The sequence below is a fragment of the Cynocephalus volans genome, chromosome 11 (genome assembly GCF_027409185.1).
Source record: "Cynocephalus volans isolate mCynVol1 chromosome 11, mCynVol1.pri, whole genome shotgun sequence".
Lineage (NCBI taxonomy): Eukaryota > Metazoa > Chordata > Mammalia > Dermoptera > Cynocephalidae > Cynocephalus > Cynocephalus volans.
In genome coordinates, this window is record NC_084470.1 from 102052492 (window position 1) to 102062765 (window position 10274).

Sequence of the window (10274 nt, forward strand, 5' to 3'; positions counted from 1 at the left end):
TGGCGGCCGTCGGGAGCGCAGGGACAGCCGCACGCAAACGGCCCGCAGCCTCGGCTCACCCCGCGCCTCAGCCTTCCTCGGGCCAGGCCGGCCACAGCGCCCCCGCCGGCCGCGCCGCGTCACTGCAGGCGCCCGCTGCCCGCCGCCCGAGGCTCGCGGCAGGGCCCGCGGAGGGCCCGGGCTCGAGCGGTGACCCTCGCGCCGCCGCTTCCACTGCTGCAGCCGCGGGCCGGTCCTGCCGGGAATGCCCAGCCGACCTTCCCCCCTTCCTGTCTTTTGTGGCGCTCTGGGATTTTCTCTTCTGGGTCACTTCTAAGCACATGAAGGATTCCAGTCGTCTGCACGTCAGCAGGACTATCGTTTAATACTGCCGGAAGTAACGTTTTCAGAAGTACCTCCTCCATTTCGGAGTCTCCATTCTGTATTTAAATGATATAATAATAAATTTAAAAAAAAAAAAAAAAAAAAAGCATTTATCAAGAGGCCCCAGCGAGGATCGAACTCGCGACCCCTGGTTTACAAGACCAGTGCTCTAACCACTGAGCTATGGAGCCTGCTTGCAGCGTGCTGTGTCAGGATTCAGGGACATTGAAAATAACGTCGCTTTAGCTGGCAATCTGTGAGAATAAACGACCCATATAACATGCATTCATCATCGATAGCAATTACAAACACTACGGAAACGCCAAAGAGAGATGCTTGCAACGCATGGATGATAAGTGGAAAAAACCGAACCTCAAAGTCCTGTTTTTGTGATTACAATACACTAAATTGCATGTACATTAGGCATACAAGGAAAAATGAAAAAGTGAAATCATGTTCAGGGAATACTATGAGTCCACGTCTTAAAAAACTCTCCAATCTTATTTCTACAATAAGTTGTATAAAGTTTGATAGTTACAGGGAAGTTATGAGGGGTGTCTTTGCTCTCATAAGTTAAGCTACTGATTATAAATGAATTAAATGATACAACACGTATTCATCGGCATTCACAGAATGCTACTTGAGATGGAGCGAATTTCTCTTTTTTCAATGATTGCGACCGGGAACTATGCCTCATTCCCTTTTGCTTAATGATCTATTTATTGAAGGAATGAAACTGTGGCCACAGCATTCTTGCGTGAAGGAGCGAGAATGATCGCGCCCTGCCAGTGCTCTGTGGGCCTCCCTCCCTTACCTCTCAGCGTCTGCTCAGTGAGCCCTTTCCTGACCCTGTACTTGCAGCTGCACTGTCCTTCTTCTCCTGCTCTTTTTACTCCACACTTCCAACGTTCTTCCATACTAATGTGCTTGCTATGTTTATTATTCTTCATCTGTCTCTCCCTGTTAGAATGTCAGCTCTTTGAGGGCAGGAGTTTTTATCTATTTTATTGCCTGCTATATTCTCAGCACCTAAAACAGTGTCTGGCACATAGTAGATGCTCCACAAATGTCAACTAGCGACAGCTGGTTCCGGCTCACATTTCGCTGAGATGCGGAGGGTGACAGGCCGCACAGTGGTTGGAGCTGGGGCTTCTGAGTCAGAAGGGCCTGGTTCCAGCCCAGCCTTGCCCCTTGCTGGCCGCGAGGAAGTCACCTAACTTTTGAGGCTCCCAGTCTTCACCTAGGAGCGGGGCTAGGGCAGGATGCACCTCTCGGGGTGGTCCTGTGCGTCACGAGGTCAGCTCGGGCGGCCTCCCCTCCCCCACGTGCTGCCCCTGGAGCTGGTGGCATCGGCTTCCCGCTGCTCTCCCGGAGTCGGCGGTGGCTGGAGGTCTGCCTCCGTCCCCGGGCGGCCGCCTGGCTCTCGCAGCCGCACCTTCCCGCCCGCTCCCGGCAGGCTCGCGTCTCTCCAGACAGCGGGAGGACGGACGTGAGCCCCCGGCTCCAGCGGGTCGTCTGCTCGCCGGCCCGCGGCGTCCGTCCTCGCGCCGGCTCCGCGGAAGGGACGCTCGCCGGCCACTGAGCGCCCTGCGCGGGGACGCAGCGTCGGCGTCCGGGCTGTCCCCGGCGGCACCGCCACGCGGTCCCCTCGTCCTTCTGCGGGAGGCGGCGCCGCTCACTCCCCGGATCTGGGACTCGGCGAGGGCCGCGCGGCGCCAGCCGGCTGCTTCAGGGAGCGGGGAGCCGTGGGGACAGGGCGGGGAGGACGGACGGGGACCGAGAGCGCGCCCCCACGCGGCCGCAGCTGTGCCAGGCACCTGGGGACGGAGACGTCGCCGCCCCTCTGGTGAGGCCTGTTCAGAAAGGGGGTCCTGCACGCTCCTGAAAGATCTCGGACGACAAGTCACCGTGTTAACGTCAGACGCGCGAGCGGTCCCGGAGGCCACGGAGAACACAGTCTCCCAGTTGACGCCGCCATCTTCTGTCACCTCCCTGCTCTTTGCAGCTTTTGCCACGGTTTCCCCCGAGTACTCCAAGAGAGGGGCGGGGTTTCAGCGCTTTTTGACGGTGTTACGAGATGCTGGAGGTGCTCAGTGCAGGGACTGGAGCCAGCTGGGACACCGAGGGGGTCTCGGGACAGTCTCGTGAGGCAGAGAAACGAGCCGCCCCCGGAACAGCTCTCGTGTGTCGTGAAATCCCAGTGGCTGTGCGAGGAGAAAAGGTGGCCTCCAGTCTAGGGGAGGTGGGACCTAGGGTAGAAGCACAGACTTTAAAAAATCTCTCCCAGTGACTTTAATGTACAGCCAGGGTTGAGAATCAGTGATCCGACCAACTCTTTTTTATCTTGTAAATGAATAAACGGAGACTTCAAGAGCTTAAATAATTGACCTCAAATAAAGGCCTGATAGTCAATTATTGGTCTCACGTGTGAACTCAGGCCCGGGGCTATCTCAATCACGTACAGCAAAACCTCCCCAGCACCACTCTCGGGATTGATGTTCCTACAGAGAATAGCTACAGCCTTTGCGTCTTTAAACCTAAATGCGTTATTTGAATAGTGCTAGCAGACTCTAGCTGGCCTACCAACAATTAAGGCTGTTGTTCCAGAACTATCTGTGACGTGTGGTACCAGGCTGTGGAGGTGGTAACAAGCTCAGGTTTGGAGTCAGGAAAGCCTGGCTTCAGATGGCAGTTCTGCCACTGCCAGCTGCGTGACCTGGGTCAAGTTATCTCGCATCTCTGAACTGCAGCTTTTCATGTGTAATGTGAATGCTTCCTCAGAGAGTCAACACAGAATAGTTTCTTGGTTGTGAAGATTAAATCACATGAGGTCACAAAGGTATCAGCACACGATTTGTGCCTTTTATGAAGCCGGTGCCTTGTCCATTAGGCTACTTGGGCAATTGGTGCCTCTCAAGTGACAGTAGTGGTTGTTGTTGTTATTATATTCCTGAATGCTTGCCCACGAAGATGACAGCCCCCACAGTTGGAAAGTGTGACACAGAGCTGGCAAGTGGAACACTTACTCAGCTTTCTTGCTGGAGCCTGTTTTAACTTATTTTTCTTAAAAATAAAGTGAGCATGATGCCGCTAGGCAGGCTCTGTTACGTGACAAGAGTGAAATGCGTACGAGGCTTTGCTTTGAGAGCATAAAACATTTTCGTGTGTGTTGAGATTACCATTTTTATTTAACTCGGCTGCTATTGGGTGAGCGGTGGCTGGATGGCACTAGGCCCTCACACGAAAGGACACTCCTGCGTTGTCAGTCTTAAAGCACACGCGCAGAGTGAGAAACATGACAACAGGGGAGACGTGCTTCTTAAAATAAGTCAGCAGCCCAGTGAAGCAAATACTACCAAGGTAGGTACATTTTCTTGTTTGAACTGATGGAAAAGGGCATTTACTGCCTGCAGGCTTCTGGCTACAGCAGTCGAATGTTCGCAATACACAATTAAATGAAGCCATGCAGCAGGCCCGGCCTCAGGAGCGAGTGAAGACCAGCTGAGCTTAGCGTAGACCTGAGATCTGGCACCCACGCGCCTCTGTATGACCAGGCAGGCCCAGTTTTCTCTGTCCAGCACCAGCACTGGGCTTTGGGTCCTGAGATGTGGGCCGTGGCTGACCCTCACATAACAGAGCAGTTGTAATGAAGAGACCCTGTTAACGATCCGGTTGGCTCTTCCTGAATTGTGGGAGGCCTGGCTCCACACACAGGAGTTGCCACAGCTTTCAGAGCCCAAGAGGATAAGGATCCCTTTTTTTTTTTACCTACATGAGAAGTAGCAGTGTGGAGATCACCTGAAGGAATGGACACAGTGGACAGGAGTGTGGCCGTGGTGATGGTGGCTGCCCCTCTGTGTGGCGGTCTCAATGGGGGCTCTCTAACTCAGCTGCAGGGGGATTCAGAATCGCTGGATCCAGTGCAAATTCACAATCATCTTGTCACTTTTACCTCACTTTGTAAACACCAGTGTGAAGTCCTGGGTGGGTCATTGCTTTAGGGAAGGGTGGCGTGAGAGGATGGCTTTAGATCCAATAGTCCTTCATTCTAGCTCTGCCACCAACCAGCCCTGTGACCTTGGAAATGTCTTTTCACTTAAGCCTCAGTGCTGTCATCTGCAAAATATGGGTAAAATTGGCAGGAAGGTTGCAAATGAGCTGCTCTAAATGTGTTCACTTCTTTTGGAAACTGAGAAAACTTGCAAATCAGTGGCCAGATAGCCATGTGTGATCTCAGAGGAACTGTTGAACCTGGAGAGAGGGTTCAAGAGTGGAGAAGGGCGGGCCAGCCCCGTGGTGCACTCGGGAGAGTGCAGCGCTTGGGAGTTCGGATCCTATATAGGAATGGCCGGTGTGCTCACTGGCTGATCGCGGTGCGGATGACACCAAGCCAAGGGTTGCGATCCCCTTACTGGTCACAAAAAGACAAAAAGAAAAAAAAAAAAAAGAGTGGAGAAGGGCAAGGGTTGTTCCACCATGTTAAGCCTTTTTCGTTCTGCCTGGTCTCTACCATGCTCAATAAATGGTTCCAACTCACTCTCCCGCTCTTCAGTGTGTTGATTTGTAATAATGTAACCACAGCTGGCAGGGCAGGGCAGCGAGCGTGGCACCAGTGCTTTGGGAACTTTGGTTTCCCCAATTTAATACCCACAACTCCCTGCCAGGTGAGTATTATCACACCTGGGTCCACACTAGGCAATGCAGGCAAATCCCCGCCCCAAGTCCTAGGGCAGTGGGCAGGAGAGGTTAACTCAGGTTATTCTGAGAAAGCAGGTGGGTGGGAAACTCAACTGCCCCACAGGAGAGGCAGAGATTCTGCCTTTTTGCTCAGATTATGAGGTGTGTAGAGGCTGCTTTGGAAAGAACGTGCAATGGATTCTTGTTCAACCATTAACAATGCTTTGAAGAACATGCAGGCACACCCACACTTCTCCACGTAGTGCAGAGTTTTGTTTCTATGCCGAGTTGCACATATCCATCACGTTATAAATAGGATGGACTCAACTGGGTGGCTGTCCTAATGGCCGCTTATGAAATTTGCCAACATGTATGGGATGTGAGCCTGCCAGTTCAGGCCTAAGTGATCCTTCATCTCCCCCCACTTGATTTAGAGCAGGCCAGATCCCTAACCACTAGGCAACCGAACCAGGGCTCTATGGACCAGCATCTCTGTAGGGGCTAATCTCACCTTCCTCCAGCAACAAAGTGGTGGGCCATCTCCGGCACCTTTCGGAGGTCAAATCTTGGGTTGGAGATGGTTCTTGAAATAACTTTGATTTCCAGCTTGTTAGCATCTCACCGTCCCCCAAACTTGGTTTCAGCCCTCCTTAGAGTCATCATGCCTTGTCAAACAAGTGAAGCTTCCGGGGACAGGATTTCTGAGCTTTGGAATGTAAGGTCCCCATCTCCTTACAGGTTTGTCCCTTGTCATTCTAAGTCATCGGTTTCAGGTAGGGTGACTGGGGAATGGAACCAACATTTGTTGAAGGCTTACTATGTTTCAGGTACTTATTAGGTGCTTTATATACGTTATGTCACTCAGTACTCACCACCACTCTATCAGTTATGTGTAACTGGTCTGACTTAGATATGTCTTCAAGGATAACCTTGAAGCTTGAAAATGCAGCTTGAAAATATTGTACCTGGGTTTCAAGCTCAGATCTGAGCTCTTTTCAGTGCATCTTACTATTGAATTTTATGCCTTAGTCAACACAATCTTTTTTGCAAAGAGTACCATCCCAGGAAACTTAGAGTCATGAAAGAAGTATGGGCCATGGTTCCTGCCGTCAGGGAGTCACAGTGCAGCTGAGGCAGGAAGACGTACACAGATGGAAGTTGCTGAGAACATGAAGTAGTGTCACGGATGTCCAGTAGGAAGAGAAGCTACGTATGTGCTTCAGGACTTCAGTTGAGGAGGGATGCTGGGTGGTCAGTGGAGGTTCATGGAGAAGGTGAGCAGTAGATTAGTTTCTGAAACATGAGTGAGATTTGAGTGGGGCCCACATGGTGTGTTCTGAGAATGAGTGTTTCATGATGGGGCAGGGTGGAAGAGGAGGAGGTTGGTGTGGGACCCTCGATGCTGGGTGGTGAGGTTTGGACTTTGTCCTGAAGGCATTGGGGAACTACCTGCATTTTCTAGTGGGGGCAGGGGACAGAGCAATAATTGAGAAAAGCAGAACTTTTAGAAATATTACAGAGGAAACAAAGGGTAGAAAGGATTGGAGAGAAGGGAGACTGAAGAGGAGAGAGGAAGGGAGAACAATTAGAAGGTTGATCACTTGCCGATAAAGTATGTACCACGTAATGTGCTAAGAAACTTCGTATTGTTTACAATCTCTTATACTCAGCCTATCCCTATAAGATGAATATTACCCCAGTTTAATAAGATATTCGTGGGCTATTATCATCCACAGAATCCACAGAATCTGTTTTCTCTTCTTTCTGGGAATACAGCTAGACCACATATTTCAGGTTCTCTTGCAGTTAGATGTGGCCATGGATTTCACTTCTAGGCCTGGCTTATAAAATCTTCCTGGGCAACCTTCCACTCTCTTCCCTTGTCTGCCAGCTGGATGTTGATGACCAAGGTGCTGTTGTGGCTACTGGGGGCTTGTCTTTGCACTGCCTTATTCTCCAGGCTCCCTTCTGCCTTAACAGGACAGTGAAGGGACAGGAGAGGGACCAGCATCTGGATGTCAGCGATTGTGGGAACAGGCCTAAGTGGAGAGTCTAAGAACCCAAATGCCCCAAGGGATCACACCCTGATCACACAAGCCCTTCTCGGCCGCACCCCATCATGGCGCTGGTTGCCCTTCTCTTCCGCATTCTCCTTCCCGCCGGTGCGAATCGCACGCCAATCAGCTCCCCCCCAAGCCCCATACGGTATGCTAAATAGGGATTGTATTTTAAACCAATCAGCTTTCCCTTAAAGCCCTATATATATGTGTGTGTGCTGCCTAATAAACGAGCTCTCTCCCGTGGATCGTCAACTGGTGTCGACTCGTCCTTTCAGAGAGTGGGATTCTCCCCGGGCTGATCTGTGGACTGCGTGTGCAACCTTGCATTGCACTCAGAGTATGTGGAGAGGGGGTTATGGAAAAAGATTGGTCACCGTGCTAATCTGGGCAGGTGGGGGCTTAGAGTGATTGTGTTTTGAACATTGGAGCAAACAGGTTTTATCATATTTTACAGATAAGCAGACTTGTAAGAATTTATTTGTGAGTGACAGCAGTGAGAATAAAAAGCAAGCGATAAAAGTAGATCAATATTATGGGGTAAATAAACGACCATATTTGCTGGCTGATTCAAGATTTGGGATGTCAAGAATATGGATTCGAGATAAGTGTTTAGAGATACAAGAGAGAAGGAGGCTGAGAAACTGCCTCTCCTCCTGTCTCACCCCAAACTCCCCACACGCACCCTGGCTCCTATGCCCTCTCTCCAATCAAGTGCTTGTTTCTGAGATGACCTCTTTTCCCCCCCAACTCTTCAAATTTTCCTTCTCCACCAGATTATACCCACCAGCACACAGATACGCTGGAATTTCCCAACGTACAAAACTCACGCCAGACTTTGTCTTACTCCTGCTGCGTTTCTCTGCTCCTCTTTCTGTCAGATCTCCTGGGGAGGGCTGTCTGTCCTGGCCGTCTGTTCCCTCCCTCACCTCTCATTGTCCCATCGGTTCCTTGCCCCACGCCACTGAAACGACCCTTGCCTCATCTCCTGTGACCTCCACGTGCCCCATCGGACACAGTTGGTGCTTCCTCCTGAGACTTTGCTTTGCTTTGGGGGCTCCCCCCTCATGTTCCTCTCACTTTCTGGCTGCCCCTTCTCCATCTCCAGGGCCACCTTTTCCTCCTCTATGTGATCTCTGAGCACTGACATGCCCCACGGGCATGTCTTCTTCTCCTCTCTCCAGGCTCACTTGCCGGATGGGCTCATCTTGACCCAGAGTGTTAAAGGTCTCGGATAAGCAGAGCCCCTGCCACCGTGCAAGCCTGGTGTGCTTTCATTCCTGGCACTCACCACCTGCTGTGACAAAGTTTGTCCCCTTTCTGCTTATTGTCTGAGCTCTCCACCCATGAGGGCAGAGGCTTGGTCCTGCTCACTGCTGCGTTTCCTGCTCCTGGGCAGAGCCTGCACCAAGTGGGTGCTCAGTCTACACCCATGGAAAACATGAGTGGTCAGAGACATGGCACCATGACTGGGAATGGGAGTTGGGGCGCAAGCACTTTAGGAAATCAATGACTAACCCAGGTGGAGGTGTCCAAGATGCTGCTGGATGTGCGTCCTCATCCAGGTAGTGCTGACGCCAAGGGCACGTGACCCTCAGGACGGAGGAGATCAGAGGCCGAGGCCTGAAGTTGGGGAAATAAGGTGAGGGTCAGAGCTGAGGAGCAATGGGGAGCACGGAGGTGCTGTCGTGTCCTGACAACCAAGGGAAAAGGATCAAGAAAGAGGGGCTGGTTAGCAATTTGAATTGTTGTAGAAACGTCAAAGAAAATGCCACCAAATCTGGTATCTAGGTCATTGGAGAATGCAGCCATGTGGGGGAAGAACTGACAGTGTTTTGTCCTTCAAGGATCGGAGGGAGCGATGTGAGCTGTTGTGGCCATGTCTGATGAGGCAGGAGGACGGTGGCAGTGTGCTGAGAGGGTGGGACACGTCACACACTCTGCCATCACAGACCCAGGGTTCACAGAGAAACAAAACCAACAAATTATTTACATTAGCAAATAATATTTATGTAACTGCTTAAAGAAATCGGCATATTTACATACCATGACAGCATAAAAACGGTGTTCTTCATCTAAGAAATGAAGCTTTATGATTGATCATAATCGAAGTCCTTGAGAAATTGATAATATTCATGAACCTCAGACATACCCAACAGCTCAGCTGCCACCTAGAGATGTTAAAGTTTAGGGGCGAAATTCTGTTTCAGACCGTGACTTCACATTACCAGCTGAGCCTAAAAGACTTTTTTCTGAGAGAGGGGGTCCATCATGAATTTTCTCAGTTGATTGAGACTGAGAAGAAGTTAAGGCCAAACACTCTCACTTAGAGGTAAATTTATCAGATTAACATGGGAGGCTGGAGTCCTTCATCACGGGAGTTACTCACTGATCTAATGTTTACCTCATCTGCTGGACACCTGCTATATGCCAGACCCACTGCAGGACACTGAAAAGATACCAAGAGGGATAAAAGTGGGTGACCTCTGCCCTCAGGAAATACAAAAGTATCTAACGTTTTGTACGCCCACTGCTTTGCAAGCCCTTTCACATGTGTGATCTGAAATATGGGTACTATTGTTATTATCTTAATTTTTATAGTTGAGGTTAAAGTGAAGTGCCCGAGGTTGTCCAGGGGCAGAGTTCAACCCGGTAAGTGGAGGAGAAATAACTTGTGGAAGTTCATAGCGGGGGATGCTGCAGGGGGTAGCAAGATTGGAGAAGCCAGAGTCACGGGCAGGGATCCTGAGCCAGGGAAGGTGGCCTCAGGAAGGAAGAGGGTGGGTCTTCTACTAATATGGGGAAGGGCAGAGGGTGGGGTTAAGTGGGGGAAATTCACCTGGTGGCCCCCAAGGTCACGGTGAAGTGTGAGGTGAATGGTGGGATTTGAGAGTCTGAGAATTTCAGGGAAGAGAAGGTTTGCACTCAGTGCTGGTGGCATGCAGGAGGCCTGAGCCACAGGAGCGTCTGGCTGCAGTTGGGTGCTTGGGTTCTCTGCAGGCTCGGGCACTTCTGCAGCCTCACCCCTGGCCCTGGAGCAGGGATGGGGGAGCAGATGTTCAGGGCTGCAGGTGGGCACTGGGTCCTTCCCTTTTTCCTGATTTTTAGATCCTACAGTGAAGGAATAGGGTCTTTCTCATTTTCTTAAAAAGAGTCTCTGTTGCTTTGCACAATGCC

The 10274-nt window shown here is 50.9% G+C and overlaps 1 non-coding gene across 1 annotated transcript; it reads right to left on the reverse strand.

Moving 5' to 3' along the window:
* Positions 1-481: 481 nt before the first annotated feature.
* On the reverse strand, positions 482-554 carry TRNAT-UGU (transfer RNA threonine (anticodon UGU)). The gene has a single exon. It is a non-coding gene; the product is annotated as a tRNA-Thr (tRNA).
* Between the last annotated feature and the right edge of the window lie 9720 nt (positions 555-10274).